The sequence below is a fragment of the Ornithodoros turicata genome, chromosome 10 (assembly GCF_037126465.1).
Source record: "Ornithodoros turicata isolate Travis chromosome 10, ASM3712646v1, whole genome shotgun sequence".
NCBI lineage: Eukaryota > Metazoa > Arthropoda > Arachnida > Ixodida > Argasidae > Ornithodoros > Ornithodoros turicata.
In genome coordinates this window covers 33,029,428-33,045,940 of record NC_088210.1, presented here as the reverse complement: position 1 = coordinate 33,045,940, position 16,513 = coordinate 33,029,428, and the positions used below count along the sequence as shown (strand labels likewise).

The 16,513-nt window shown below is 44.5% G+C and overlaps 1 protein-coding gene across 4 annotated transcripts in view; it reads left to right on the top strand.

Annotated features, from left to right (window-relative positions):
• Nucleotides 1–16,513, top strand: part of LOC135369966 (protein O-mannosyl-transferase TMTC2-like) — a 236,376-nt gene that overhangs the window by 99,723 nt on the left and 120,140 nt on the right. Inside the window, exon 2 of one of the 4 annotated variants that reach the window (XM_064603583.1) lies at nt 1,145–1,208. The exons of 2 other annotated variants lie outside the window; for them this stretch is intronic. The gene's annotated coding sequence lies outside the window, so the exon portion shown is untranslated. One more of the 4 variants, XM_064603585.1, reaches the window with a different exon arrangement.

Below are 16,513 nucleotides of genomic sequence, written 5' to 3'. Positions count from 1 at the left end.
GGAAGGTGCTGGGTTCGAATCATACGTCCGGCTGTGCTGTCTGAGGTTTTCCCTGGGTTTTCAGGCAGATTTTCCACAGGAATGTTGGCACGGTTCCTCCTGAAGTCGGCCCAAGGACGCATGCTGACCCCCTATTCCCCACTCCTTCCTGCTCATAGCTGCAGTTGCGTCGCCGCGCTAAAACGGAGCAAAAAGATACGAGCATCTGGACGATTTTCAATAAGTCTAACAACGCTAGAACTTGCAAACGTGAACTTGAATGACGATAAGAAAAGAAGTGATAAGCAAGATAATGTATGAACGATAAGAAATGAAAAATACCCCATGCATTTTTCCATGTATGTTCGTTCATTGCGTGATCTGGTGCAAATGTTACTAAAAACTTTTTCCGCTAACGCAATTAAACCCTATTTTTTTTTACCCCCATGGTTCTATGTAAAAGAAATAGTCCCGATTTTTCGTCCCCATTACGTATTACACACTCTTAAAAATGAACTTCACCGCATAGCACGCTCCTAGCCAACCATTATCTCGAATGATATCGTTATCTGCCCTGATTTGTTGAAAACAGGGGGCGTACGCCTTTTCTGTGACAATTATGAACAGCATAAGTGTCACAGAAATGGCGTACGCCCCCCGTTTTCAACAAATCAGGGCAGATAACGATATCATTCGAGATAATGGTTGGCTAGGAGCGTGCTATGCGGTGAAGTTCATTTTTAAGAGTGCAGACAAAAGATACAGCCCCTGGCGTCACGGCCGAATTTCTGAAAGGCATTTAGTCCGAAATAAGTCAGATCTTGTCTACGCTCTTAAAAATGAACTTCACCACATAGCACGCTCCTATCCAACCATCATTTGGAATGATAGCGCTATCTGCCCAGATTTGTTGAAAACGGGAGGCGTACGCCTTTTTTGTGACAATTATGAACAGCATAAGTGTCACAAAAAAGGCGTACGCCTCCCGTACTCAATAAATAAGGGCAGATAACGCTATCAGTCGAGATGATGGTTGACTAGGAGCGTGCTACGCGGTGAAGTTCATTTTTAACAGTGTATATATGTGTTGTTGACAAGACATTGCTTTTTTGCGATTGTTTCTGGAGGTACGTCAGCTAACACTGGTCTTATCTTCTCCTTGCAGGTAAGGCCACACATTACACTCTTCCCGTAGCCTCAAGTTCTGCTGCTGTTTCAGTGCATCCAGCGTAAGTGAACACATTTAGTGAAGTAAGTGAACACATGAATAGGCGGCGCCTATTTTGTATCCATTATGCACGTGCAGAATAGGTACAAATTAGGCTCCGCCTCCCATTTTCAACAAAGCAGGGGCGAGAACGTTGACATTAGGAATAAGGGTTGGCTAGGAGCGTGCTGTGTGGTGAAACTCATTTTTTAAAAGAGTGCAGTCGGCAAGGTACAAACCCCGAGACAGTCACAGATGCGTTGCGGTGACGGCGCAGAACACTTTAAAAAAGCCCTCACGGCAGAAGGTGAAACGTAATGCCGTTCCATGTGGGAACTGAGCAGAGAGAGCGTTCCCTGCATTCAAAGCCTCCCCTGTAATGACTCTTCCTAGTAATCCACGCTAATCAGTAGGATAGTTCCAGGATTGTAGACAGACGATCGTGCGCCGCCCCTGTCTTGTAATCTTTCGCGTCGCCCTAACTTATTTCGCACTCGTTTCAAACGAGTGTTTTTCATTAGGTCCAATAGGTGCTCGTGTTTACGTCGAACAGTCCCTTTGAAGCAGTGTCGGAGATTACTCGGAAGCTAATCGATTGGACAAACGAACGCAGGGGAGCGCTGCTTGTCGGTTCGTTTGGAATGAAGCTGATGCAACGTGTGTTGTTGCTACGCAAGCTTCCGTGCTGCTGGGAGACTCATAGGAGCTTAGTAAAAGTTGCCCGAGATAATGTACGAGGTTTGTAACGGAGGATTAAATGGATGAAAAGAAGCATTTGGGAGCTAAACTATACGCGTTGCGGGTCGTAATATATACGCCGAAAAATCGCAAAATTATCATTTGTTACGGTTCTTTGTGGATAAACTTTGTATAATAATAATAATATTTGTGGATATTTTGGATGAACTGGGGGATCTATACCACCAGCTCGCTTGCTACCTCTCTATCCTCTCGTTATCACTAAAATGGTGTGTAATAAAGTGTTGAGAATCTATATCGGAGACTTTTTTTTCGTACACTGATACAAAGTATAAACATTTTTTTCACCTTCCTATGCGTCCTTCAAAAAAACAAAACAAAAATGTGATCATGTGTTCGTCGTAACAACGACTACTGTAGACGTATTTTTATTCGCGATGTATTAATTTTACTATTACTAAGTTTACTATCTGTTGTGTCTTACATATTACCTATTTTTGATTTTTATACTTTAACATACATCATGCCGGTGTTTTTTTTTGTTTTTGTTTTTTTTTCTTCGTGTGATATTGCTCGCTGGCTGTTGAATGTGCAGCCTGTGACACAATGTGTCTGATGTTACATGCGCCAACATTAAGGCCCCTGCAGTCATTCTTGAGCAATAATAAAATATTATTATTATTATTACTATTATTATTAACACACTGATAAAGGTATTATTATTATTATTATTTGTTAAATTCGTCTCAGCTGTACATACTCAAAGATAGTCTTCTTCATACGATTGTCTAGTACATATATGTAGCAATGGACCGTTGCTCCGATGCCCAGTCTCTACAGTTCAACTGCGTGTCACTATACAACTATACGACCTCCGAAATACGTATCAGCAGGCAGACCGCTCGGCAATAAAGTGCACCCTCTCAACCAACCGTCTGACAATGCCTCGCCCGAACAACACAAGTGTATCCTATAACAAAATCGTTCCTCGCTCATTCCACACTATACACACGGATACTCGACACGCGTCAAACTGTTCTCCCCCAAAAACGAAACGAAAACGACCGAGTTCCAGTCGTGAGTTTTTCGAAGACTCGCCTAGAAATTGAACCAATTTGGGATGCACCATTTCCCGGGGCAAGAACAGCTGACATACGAGCAGCCATTTTGAAAGCAGTTCCCAGTGCGAGAGTGTTATTGTGGCCTCTGTAAGAGAGAGCGAGAGAAAGAGAGGACATTCTTTTGTCTTCGATTGAGCAGAAGTGACAATGGCCACGCATTTGGTAGGGGCCGTTGTGGCTATACAGAAACGCTGTAGCTCTAGAACAATGGCCCGTGCGCCCTGCCTCGCACTCCCACATAGTGCGCTGATATAGACGAACAGAATGTGTTGCTTTGAAAGTTTTTTTTGTTTTGTTTCTTTAATGTTTTGTGTTTGAAAAGAGACAAGGAAGGTGGTGGGGCGGCGGGACTGTTTCCTTCTTTTATTTTTTTATGTTAAATTTTTTCTTTCATGTTCTAGCTTCCGTGCTGAAGTATACGGCAAGGGTTGTCCACTGTTTAGTTTGTGCGACAAATATCCCAAGACCTAAAACACGCTTTAAAAAAATCTAGTGTATCTAAAAAACAGAGGGTGGGGGGTGGTGGGGTAACGGCAGGATCGACTTGTGACCACACAGAAGTGGGCGTCGTCACAACTATAGCAAAAAAAAAGAAAGAAAAAGACGGATGGAGAATAGATGATGAAGGGTGGAGATGCGTAGAGGGTGCATGAGTTCGTCGGGGAGAGCAAAGAGAGAACAAAAACAGGGCTTCACCGCATAGCACGCTCTGCGCCAACCATTGCCGCGAATGATAGGATTGTCGCTTCTGATTCGAGGACAGAGGAGGGCGTACCCCTTTTTGTGTCCATTTGGATACTGTATATGATAATTGACACAAAAGGGCGTACGCCCCCTCCCTCTTCGAATCACAAGCGATAACCCTATCGCTCGTGACCATGGTAGGCGCAGAGCGTGCTATGCAGTGACGTTCTGTTTTTAGAGTGCGCTTTGAATGGTGCTCCGCGCCTAATATTTGTTCGCATTGATTTCTTCCCGTTATACTAAAAAACCGAACAAAGTTCCAGTTTGACCCTGGACTGCAGTTTCATGACCTTGTAATTGTCACCAATCATCTGACGTTGTACCCACTGGACACCGCCACCGATAACAGGCCCTATAATGCGCTAAAGTGGCGAATTGGGCTAACTGGTAACGGTTATCCATGGACCATGATCAAGAGAAAGCGCCACAAACACAAGGACGAAGAACGACAAACATACGCGCTGCTCACAAATTTAATTGACAGAACGAAGACAATTAAAGTTGTGAGTAGCGCGTATTTTTCTTTGTGGCGCTTTTTCTTGATCGTAGCTCTATAACCGTCGAATGTCTAAAATCTCTAGTGCCTTGGATCGATGTTTCGATAATTTTCTTCGCAGTCAACGTGCCTACGAGACCGGCGGCATCATTCACCTTTTTAACCTAAGGCTCACCTAACTGACCAGCGAACACGACTTTTCCCTAATTTCTCTTTCTACTTCCCATGTCGTCTCTGCGTCAAAAATCGAAGGAGCACTCGGGAAAACTTTCCCTTTTTTCCCTCTTTCCTCCCTTCATCCTTTCTTCCTTCTCTCCTCAACGACATGATGTGCCAAGCAAGCGGATAGATAATGAGAACTGCGGTAATAATTGATTATTAACTTAATTAGCCGGATGAGCGCTCTCTCGCAAAAACTACTTTTTGTTTATTCCCCCGAAGCGTATACTTCAACTCATCCGCTCCATAGTCTGTTTGCTTTACAACAAAGGAAGGGGGGGAAAAAAAGGTGACGTAGGTTCCGGTTCCGTTTTTGCGGTGACCCAAACGAAGATGGAATTACCTCGAGATGGAAATTAAACGCGAATCTGTACTGCAAGAAGAACGTTTTGCGGGTGGATGTTGGTCACGTGACCGTGGCGCGCTATGCAAAGCTCGATGAGAATGTAAACGTTATTTTGCGTTTGTTTTCTTTTTTTTGTGTGTGTGTGTGTATGTTAGTTAGGGTTTGGGTTACGTTAGGTTGTGTGGTTACAATTACCAGAAGACGGAACCTACACTATAAAAACAAAGCTTCACCGCATAGCACGCTCCTAGCCAGCCATCATCTCGAATGACAACGTTCTCTCCCTTGTTTTCATGAAAGGAGGCGGGGGGGGGGCGTACGCCCTTTTTGTGGCAATTATAGACTGAATAATGCCACAAAAATGGCGTACGCCCCACGTTTTCAGCAAATCAGGGGAAGGAACGATGTCACTCGGAATGATGGCTGGTTATTTTTATTTTTTTTATTGGGTGTTAGCGCCGCGAAGCAACTGTGGCTATGAGCGGCGTACAGAGGTGGACAGACGGAGAGAGGACAGCAGGAAGGAGTGTGGGACAGGGGGATTAGTATGCGTCCTGGGCCGACTTCAGGGGGAACTGTGCCGACATTGGTCAGTCAATGGCTGGTTAGGAGCGTGCCGTGTGGTGAAGGTCATTTTAAGGCTGGGAGGTACCCGGGTTGGAATCCCGGTGCCGGCTGTGCTCTCTGGGTTTTTTTTTTTTTTCGGGTCTTCCTCAGACGGCTGTCAGACATATGTTGGCACAATTCCCTTAGAAGTCGGCCCAGGATGCAGATTGCTCCAGAGCGTTAGCCGTGACGTTGCCCACCTCTGTGAGGCCGACATCGGCAAGCTTTTTCACCAGTACCACCACTATCATTTTTAAGAGTGTACAACTTTGTTTTCGACACAAAATTTAATAATTTCACGAGTAATAATTTTGAAGCCGAGCTATTGGAGCCAGGGTGTCTTGGTGGCAAGTACCGTAAAGCAGCATAGAGACAGGTTATGTTGTAAACCCAGTACAACGAGTTATACGTGTGACAAGCAACGCTAAATATTTTTAATTGGCTATAATAAAAGAGATAAAACGGCTCAGGGCGCCGTCTTGTGGGAAATAATCCCCAATTTGTCGAGCAACAGTGATCTATGTTCCCGACTGGCTTGCTGCTCATGGTGACTATACGTAGCCGACACGTATAGCTGACTTCTCTTGTTTTAGACACAGCGTTATGAGCATACAATGTGGTTTTGCCGCCTTACTTGACGACCAGTGCGCAGTTGGTGGCCACTTTGACACAGCGTTGGCCGTAATTTTCAAGTTTAATTTTCTAAAAACTATGAACGCAATTGGGACGACAACTTGTGACGTAGGACTACTGAGAGCTCGGGCTATCGCCTAGATAAATTTTCTGAGATTGCAGCTCTACACTCCTAAAACTGAACTTCACCGCATAGAACGCTCCTAGCCAACCATCATCTCGAATGATATCGTGATCTGCCCTGATTTGCTGAAAACGGGAGGCGTACGCCTTTTTTGTGACACTTATGCTGTTCATAATTGTCACAGAAAAGGCGTACGCCTCCCGTTTTCAACAAATCAGGGTAGATAACGATATCATTCGAGATGATGGTTGACTACACTGTTAAAACAGAACTTCACCACATAGCACGCTCCTAGCCAACCATCATACCGAATGATATCATTCTGTGTCATGATTTGTTTAAAACAGGGGGAGGCGCCTATCTGGGACAAGATAATCTGTCCCAGATTGGCGCCTCCTCCCATTTTCAACAAATCAGTGCACAGAATGATATCATTCGGAATGATGGTTGGCTAGGAGTGTGCTATGTGGTGAAGTTCTGTTTTAACAGTGTAGGAGCGTGCTATGCGGGCAAGTTCATTTTTAAGAGTGTACTGCTTTAGAGTACCTTTAATGTTTCCGTCAGAGTGGAATGCTTCATATTGGTCCGCGCAGATGTTTGGAAATCATTGTGCAAATTGTTTCGCAACTGATTGTCATGGCTGCCGCGTTAATGCCCATCTTCCCTCACCCGTTGGACCTCTCTCTCCTTCTAACGCTTTGTTAGCCCACCTCATCAAGTGCGCATGCGCAGACACATAACACACACTCCCTCTCCCCTCCTAACGTTGTAAATCTCAATTCTTTGTTCAAAGCCCATTACGCACCTAAAAACCGTAATTTCGCCGTCGCCAGTAAAAAAAAAAATGAACCCTCCTCCGTAACTCGATTTAACAAAGTAGAAGAATAAATAAATAAAAAAAAAGTGCGCCGAATTCTCACATCTTCCCATTTCTCCCTCTTTTTACCTTAAAAGCTACGCGTCCCTTTTTTTTTTAAGAGAAAAACACGCAGCCGCCGTTGTCAACCTTGCGTGAGTGCAATAAAAACGAGTGAACATTAAGCGTTTCGTTTCCCTTTCCCTCCCTTTCGGCGCTTCGCATATTTTCTCTCTCGTATACGCCATGAGCAGCAAATGGACCCATCCCTGGGCACATCGTTTCCCTGCCTTTATTTATTTATTTTTTCGCCATATTTCGCGCGTACAAAACGCCCTACGTATGTGCGTGTGTATAGATCGCGCGCGCGCGCGCGTATATATACCGCGCGGAATGTCCCCTTGCGCAAATTCTTACGAAGCAGACGACATATCTCCGCTGCAATGCGTAAAACTTTTTTTTTTTTCTCTCTTTCTCTTCCTTTATTTTCGTGAGATGGCCTCCGAGAATATGAGAGTCGTTGTTGAAATGAGAATTTGAATTCACAGCCACGGCGGGGTTCCCAAATTGCCCTCTCTATATATGTATGCACGCGTTGGTTTGTGTGCATCACGCGCTAGACGTAGCGTATATGGTATACCGGGTGTTTCAGTTAAATCCCCGGGCTAAATAATTCGCGAACCGGTGCACCAATCGAATAACTTTCTTTTTTACAAGTATCTGTCCAATACCGCCTACAAGATGCGCACCGCGTGAACGAGCGGGAGGCGCTCATTATTCAAATAAAAAATTCAAATGAGTTTCGTGAAAAAAGCTAATTTCTAAAGCAGGGCGCCGTCACCATTAAAATGGGTACTACTCCTTTTGGGACCTTCAGTGGACACCTTTTAGAGAAAAATCTGCCACCGAAGCGGGTCATTTGTTGCAGTAATTAATTGGTTTCGGTTTACGTGTTTTTGTCGCGGCTGGTCGCGGCGAAGCGCAAAAGGACGTAATTCATTGGTGTAATTCATTGGTGTAATTCATTGGTGTAAGAACGTAATTCATTGATGGATAAGGGAGTGAAAGAGCGTCTTTTTGCGCTTCACCGCGACCAGCCGCGACAAAAATACGTAAACCGAAACCAATTAATTACTGCAACAAATGACCCGCTTCGGTTGCAGATTTTTCTCTAAAAGGTATCTACTGAAGGTCCCAGAAGGGGTAGTACCCATTTTAATGCCGAGGGCGCCCTGCTTTAGAAGTTATATTTTTTCGCGAAACTCATTTGAATTTTTATTTAAATAATGAGCGCCTCCCGCTCATTCACGCGGTGCGCATCTTGTAGGCGGTATTGGACAGATACTTGTAAAAAAGAAAGTTATTCGATTGGTGCACCGGTTCGCGAATTATTTAGCCCGGGGATTTAACTGAAACACCCGGTATATATAAGGAGAGTGCCCGTTCAGTGTGATAGCGTGCTTTATGAAGACTGCGATCCAATCCTTTGTAACGACAGGGCGCCTTGTGCCTCTATGCCTTAGAAACGTAGGTTGTGTCCACGTTGACGCGGTTAGAGGTGGTGGGGTTCGTGCGCTGTGTTTGAGACGTGTAAGGCCCTAATCTTTTTTTTATGATGCGTACAGAATATTGAGGTCTGGTGTTAGAAATAATAGGCAAAAATTTGGTTTGTTAGCTTCATAGTTCATAGATAGTTCATAGCTTCAATCGTCGCTGTGCCATTGTAACTTCCTTCCTTCTACTTCTTCTTCCTTCACTCTTTCCACAGCTGTTACGGACGGAGTTGGCACTATAAGGCTGTCGCTTTAAAAAAGCTACATTTATCCAACCGCACATAATAGCAACTACTTCGATACACAAATTACACAATTACAGTACATACAAACACTGTACGCATATTGTATAATATTTACGACATAATACTGTCGATGTTTTTATTCTTAAATAATGTTTATAAACATAAGAAAGAAATACAAACGTTTGAACACGCAAGAAAACGTCAACACCTTTGAACTTCCTCGACCGAGAACGCTCTGGCACGTGTTTTGACAACCCGCCGTCATCAACGTCCCCGCCACTCTAGGGGGCCGCATCTCAAATGGTCGTCCGGTATTACGCATATCTGACGTCATAATACATTCATTCATCCAGCCGAGGCGTGAGGATAATCCTGCTAGAGACGTTGTCGCCCGCAAAATCAATCCTTTCCACTTTTCCATACCGGTACGGATGTTGTTTTTTTTCTCTAAATTCCGCGTTAACGCCGCGAAGCAACTGTGGCTATGAAGGCGTACAGACGTGGACAGATGGAGAGAGGACAGTAGGAAGGAGTGGGGGACAGTGACTCTTAAAAATGAACTTCACCGCATAGCACGCTCCTAGCCAACCATAATCTTGAATGATATCGTTATCTGCCCTGATTTGTTGAAAAAGGTAGGCGTACGCCTTTTTTGTGACAATTATGAACAGCATAAGTTTCACACAAAAAAAAGGCCTACGCCTCCCGTTTTCAACAAATCAGGGCCGTGAACCGTGTCATTCAGGATGATGGTTGGCCAGGGGCGTGCTATGAGGTGAAGTTCATTTTTAAGAGTGTGGGGTTAGTATGCCTCCTGGGCCGACTTAACGGGGAACTATGGGAACTCCATTCGTCTGGAAAGTCTTCGGAAAACCCTGGGGAAAAGCTCAGACAGCAACAGCCGGTGGTTCACTCTTAAGATAAAGCTTCACCACATCGCACGTTGAAGGACAACCGTTGTATAGAGTGGTGCTTCTTTTGCTCTCGATTTGTGGAAAGCGCGGGGCGTACGCCCCTTTTGTGACAATTAATATTTCTGCGTAAGTGTCACAAAAAAAAGGCCTACGCCTCCCGTTTTCAACAAATCAGGGGCGTGAACCGTGTCATTCAGGATGATGGTTGGCCAGGGGCGTGCTATGAGGTGAAGTTCATTTTTACGAGTGTAGCATTCGAACCCGCCACCTCTCAATCTTCAGCATGACAGGCACTCTTAAAAATGAACTTCACCGCGTAGCACGCTCCTATCTAACCATCATCTCGAACGATATCGTTATCTCGAACGATATCGTTATCGTTATCTTTATTTGTTGAAAAACGGGAGGGTACGCCTTTTTTATGACACTTATGCTCTTCATAAGTGTCACAGAAAAGGCGTACGCCTCCGGTTTCCAACAAATCAGGGCAGATAACGATATCATTCGAGATGATGGTTGGCTAGGAGCGTGCTACGCGGTGAAGTTCATTTTTAAGAGTGTAGGCTATCACCAAGTACACCGCTCGGTCACACCGATGGTGATTAGCTATTGCACGTGGTTATCGCTATGCAATGCTATTATTGCAATCAATTTCAATTCAAAGTTCACTTTCCTACAAACCTACGACGTATATACATCCTCCTTATAGCCGTAACCCATCTCTTCTGCAACTATACCGTTAGTATAGTTAGTATAGTTTGACTACGGCAAACCACTCTGTACGGTGCGGTGTCCCTATATTAACGTATACGCTCATTCTCGCGGGTATCGCCTAATATATATTCTCCTTGATTCCTTCTGCTGCCAGTGACCGCCCATTGCCATGCAGCGGCCGTGCCGCGAATTTGTCGCCTAGGAAATGGATTGCAGCTCCTGTCGACGAAGCTCTTTTTCTGTTTACGTCTCCCTGCGTCCCAGCGTGGTGTTTCTTTCTTTTTGATTCTCGCGCGAGATACATGTGGACGTTCGCTCGACGCTTGCGTCTTTTGCTCGGACGCACTGGCTGTCGTAGACTTTGTTGGGTATATACTGTAAGAGAACAAAAAAGAACAAATACAGTAATTTTAGTCCTTTTCGAGGTCTATACACTCTTAGAAATGAACTTCACTGCATAGCACGCTCCTAGCCAACCATCATCTCGAATGATATCATTATCTTATTATTATTATTTATTATTTATTGATCCATCAAGGGGCCTTTATGCCATTACATGAGGGAGTGAGCACGTATGCATTGCAACACATTGGCACTGTACATCAATCTGTTATCTGCCCTGATTATCTGAAGCAGGGAAGCGTACGCCATTTTTGTGACGATTATGAACCGCATAAGTGTGTCACAAAAAAGGCGTACGCCTACCGCTTTAAACAAATCAGGGCACCTACCGATATCATTCGAGATAATGGTTGGCTAGGAGCGTGCTATGCGGTGAAGTTTATTTTTAAGAGTGTAATCGCATGGCTACAACTATAAGTTCACTTTAAACTAAATGCACGGTAGTTTGTGCGAAGCTTAGAGACTATTTGCGGTTCTGTGAAGTCATCACAATCTACACTCTAAAAACTGAACTTCACCGCATAGCACGCTGTGCGCCAACCATTGCTAGGAATGACAGGGTTATCGCCTCTGATTCGAAGACAGAGGGAGGCGTACGCCTTTTTGTGTCAATTTGGATACACGATAATTGACACAAAAAAGGCGTGCACCTCCCTGATTTCCTCGAATCAGAAGCGATAACCCTATCATTCGTGGCAATGGTTTGCGCGGAGCGTGCTATGCGGTGAAGTTCAGTTTTTAGAGTGTAGGGCATTAGAAGCCGTAATTGCCCCTCAATCAACCGATCAATGAAAGATATGTATTCACGAAAAAGGTTTTAATGGGACGCTGGGAGACAAAGCTGCAAATTTACTTCAATACACTCCTATTTTTGTGTGTGTGTAGCAACTCCAAGGAGGTGATCTCCAAGTGTTGAAACGTCCAATACTTTTTAAATTCCGTGATAGGGCCTCGGAGAGAGCCCATTTTGGTCATGAAAATCTGCCGGAAAACCCAAGGAAAACCTCACATAACATGGGGTCGGCAGCGATGACATTAAGTGACCTCACTTTCTCCTAATGCTTCTCTAACTCCAACACACTCAACACACTGCACATACACCCAAGAAGCATCGCTGTCTTCCGCGGAAGCTGCATCAATCAATCATCACCATCTCCCCCTGTCGCATTAGTACCCACACACGACGCGTGGTGGCGCCACGAACCGACCGAGCGAGGAAATGAGCGCAAGAGTGGTTCTGTCTCTTCCCGTTCGTGCAGCAGTCACGGGACCGTGGTACAGTCTACAGCCGGTGACCTTGATGGCGCCCCGGTCGCTTTATTTTTCCTTTCTTTCGTACGTCGGTCCGAAATTACAGTGTTGTCAGACGCTTCCACGACACACGCTGGGGGAGTGTGAATAGACACCTGTAGCGGAATCCCCAGAAACACCGAGGGAGCTAGAATCCTCCTGTGTTCATTACAAGGAGATGCTTTTGTTAGGGGGAAAGAAACTCCACAACGAATATGTGTTTGCGTTCAGGGTGTCCTAAGGAGGGGTCTCACTGAGCGCCCTCACAGAAATGAAACAAACTCAGTGTTGTCAGCCGACGTGTGTTGTGCTCGCCAGCATTTTTTCATTGTGCCTAATTAGCTAATTAGATCGGACTGATTAGCTAACCCTCCTAAATATTGGTTTGAAGGCCGGCATGTACAGACCGAAAAGCTGTATACTAGAGCTCCTTGAGGAACACCCGAGCGAGGTGTTTCCGACAAGGTTAGGCTGTGTATCTTTTTAAAATACTTTTTTGGCACAAGGCGAAAGTATGCGTGCGAAATGCAGAAAAATACGGCGTGATAGCGCACTCTCGTGCGCCGCGCACGGAGCTCGTTAAGTCACGTGGTATTTTTCAACGGTACTTTAGGTGGTACAAGAGTTTTGCACCTCCGAGTTTAGATGGGTAGAAATCCAGCGAACCGGTAGAGATATAGGAAGCGAGTTGCCTCAGGACAGAAGCCGCCGATATTTCGAACAGAACGATATTTCGAACTGTTCGAAATATCGGCGGCTTCTGTCCTGAAGCAACTCCCTTCCTATTACCGAGTTTAGTACTCTCAGGGGCAGTGTGGTGCTTGATGCAAACCTCGTAGTGCGCGCGCGCACACATAAACACACACATAAATGGGATGATGATGCGGTGGTAGCGCAGTTTGATATGATACTTTACGATACTTTATGATAAAACAATGACTGGTATATTTTCCGTAGCACAATGTGGTGGTGGTGGTGGTGGTCGTGGTTTGAACAGCTCTGTAGTATACCATACATGACGTACCCAGTTGTGTCGTATATATACCAATACGCATGAGCTACGCAACTTCACTATGTACATTCACTGCATAAAATAGTACGTTGCGTTTTGCGCACCTACGAGGCGATTTTCCAACAAGGAGATAAGATAGATATAATAGATAACAAACAAATTAGCCAAGGTCGTGCTGAATGACTGGGAGGTGCTTGGTTCGAATCCTACCACCGTGCCTGCGCTGTCTGAGGTTTTCCCTGGGTTTTCCCGAGACTTTCCAGACGAATGTCGGCACAGTTTCCCCTGAAGTCGGCCCAGGACGCATCATACTATACTAACACCCCGTGTGCCCCCACTCCTTCCTGCTGTCCTCTCTCCATCTGTACACATCTGTTCGCCGCTCATAGTCACCGTTACTGCTCAGCGCTAACACGGAATTAAAAAAAAAGAAAAGAAAGATAAGAAACAAATAAGCTTATATACTTACCACGCCGGGAAAAATACTCAGCTCAAACCACATCCGTGATCCAATTCCAACTCAGGAACAGCTCGGACCGGACGTTCACCTCGCTGAGAGAGAGGGAAACAAAAAAAAGAATGAAACGGAAAATATAAAACCCGAAACGCACAATTTGAAATGATACAGAGGAACATGCTTTCCAGAAAACTCCACAGGAGTTTCTTCCGAATCCACCTTTTCTTTCTTCTTTTTTTTTTTCTTTTTTCATTCTTGTCCGCATTCCTCACCATTCTGATAGAAAACACTAAAAGAACACACACTGACAAAGAAATAAAAGAAAGAAAAAAAAGAAGACTATCGGCTCGCTCCAAAAGATTTCATTCCTGGCCTGCCTTTCTTTTCATATCGGATGCTTCCCTCTTTTTTCTATATCAAAAAAGGGAGAGGGAGAAAGATGTCTTGCACTGGTAGTCTCAATCGCAGAGACACACACACACACACACACACGAAACTATATAAGCACCATTTCCGTTTTTGTCCGTTTCGTATATTCTGACCCCTCTCCCCTCCTCTCTCTCTCATATAATTGCGGGGGAGACGCCGCGTGCAATTTTGCGGCCCCGAAGAAAATGCTAGATTCCTGTAGACAGACAAACAGAAAGAAGATCGCTTCGATATCAAAAAAATAGACAAAGTAGCAAGTCGAAAGAAAGTGTATATATGCTTACGAGAAAGAAAGAAGAAAAAAAAACAGGCTTCGATAACATTCCATTCGGAGCACAAAGCCGTGCACGCACACCTTTATTACACGTACAGAGAGAGGTTCTTTGACCACATTGGATTTGTTTTTCTTTTTTTTTTCTTCTTTTTTTCTGTTGTGTCTTTGGGAGGCATTGTTGTATATACAGCAATGACGGTCGGTTCGGCTTCAACGTTACGCTTCTGCTGCGATTCTATCTTCTCTGTCTCTCATCTTTTTGTTGCATCTTCCTTCAGGTTTTTGAAAGCAAGATGCCTTTTCGTATTGTCATGCCCTGTTTGGTAGCGACTAGAAAATGCACGGACAACTGGTTCGTAAAAAAAACAAAAACTGGAAAGCACACCTAACAATGTAGCTGCAAGGCGGAAGTCAGATGGAGAATACATTTTTCTTCAATGTGTTTGTTGTTGTTGTTGTCGTGTCCGGCTGGTTTCCAAACGGATGTCCGCACGTCTACGGTGACATCTGAAGTCGACCCAAGACGCACGCTAGACTCCATGTCTCCTACTCCTTTCTACTTTCCTCTCTCCACCTGTTCACGTCTGCATCCCGTACATACACTCTTAAAAATGAACTTCACCGCATAGCACGCTCCTAGCCAACCATAATCTCGAATGATACCGTTATCTGCCTTGATTTGTTGAAAACGGGAGGCGTACGCCTTTTTTGTGACACTTATGCAGTTCATAATTGTCACAAAAAAGGCATAACGCCCCCCGTTTTCAACAAATCAGGTCAGATAACGATATCATTCGAGATTATGGTTGGCTAGGAGCGTGCTATGCGGTGAAGTTCATTTCTAAGAGTGTATAGACACAGTTTACAGTAACATGGAATTTAAAAAAAAATCACAATAGACGTTCATTCCAACCCTATGAAGCCCACTAAACGCCCTTCCAAACAAAAATCCCATAAATACAACAAATCTCACGCGCTGTCCTTTCGATTGGCTGGCACCGTTGAACCACGTGACCCAAAGCCTACGCGCTCGTACACGCGTGCCCCCATCAAAAACACGAACCAATGAGGCTCCTAATTCGCTTTACCACCTGTTTGTTTATCGGTTTGGGCGTTGTAATTAATTCGGCCAATTAGCGGCGCAGGTCTGGTAATGACGAAGCAGGAAGAGAGCTTGTTTGAGCTTCCACTTTATTTCTTAGAAACGGATCCTCATTAAGTCTTCTCATATGGGGGGCCTGGAAGGAGCTTTTTCTTCTTCCTAGCTGCGCCACTCAAAATGCTTTTTAAGCGACATCTTTCCTCACGAAGGAGACGTAAAATGTTTCGCTGTAAAAAAAGAAAAAGGAGAGAGAGAGAAGTGCGGGTCTTATGGTCCAGAATAGTTCTTAAATAGTAGGGTGGTATGGCCTTGTCGGCCATATGTATGCCTTTAGCCGCACTATTAAAAAAGAACTTCACCGCAAAGCACGCTCCTAGCCAACCATCAGTTCCAATAACATCGTTCTTTGCCCTGATTTGTTGAAAACGTACGCCTTTGTTGTGACACTTATGCAGTACATAAGTGTCACAAAAATGGTTTACGCCTCCCATATTCAGCACGGGGAGAGAACGGTGTCATTCGAGATGATGGTTGGCTAGGAGCGTGCCATGCGGTGAAGTTCATTTCTAAGCGTGTAGGGTTACGGCTTCTGATTCGGTGAGCGTGGGGGGCGTACGCCTTTTTGTAGCAATTTGGATATATGATAATTGCTTTTACCACCCTTTTACACTCTTTATCAGACGCTATATGTTGACCTAGGTGGTAACTATGGAAGTTACCACCTTTTCACACCTTTTCACACCTTTTTTCACACCTTTTTTCACACCTTTTTTTTTCTTTCTTAGACTGTATAGGGAACACCAAGTCTCACCAGCTCGCTCGCTTTTTTCTTAGCCATCTCTAAATTCTAGTCTTCAGCACCGGAGGTATAATAGAGGCGTAAGCAAGCGGTGCAGTATTACAAATGTAACAGTTTCGTTTAAATTTCACGTGTTTACTTTAATTTTTTACCATTAACTATAACTACTTTTACTGTTGCAGCAAAAGCCTTTACGACACAATTTTCACCGCACGCCACTATTGTGGCGCTACACATACCACCAAAGTTTATGACAGTTTCGCCGCAAAAAAAGAAAAAGGACGTAGTATAG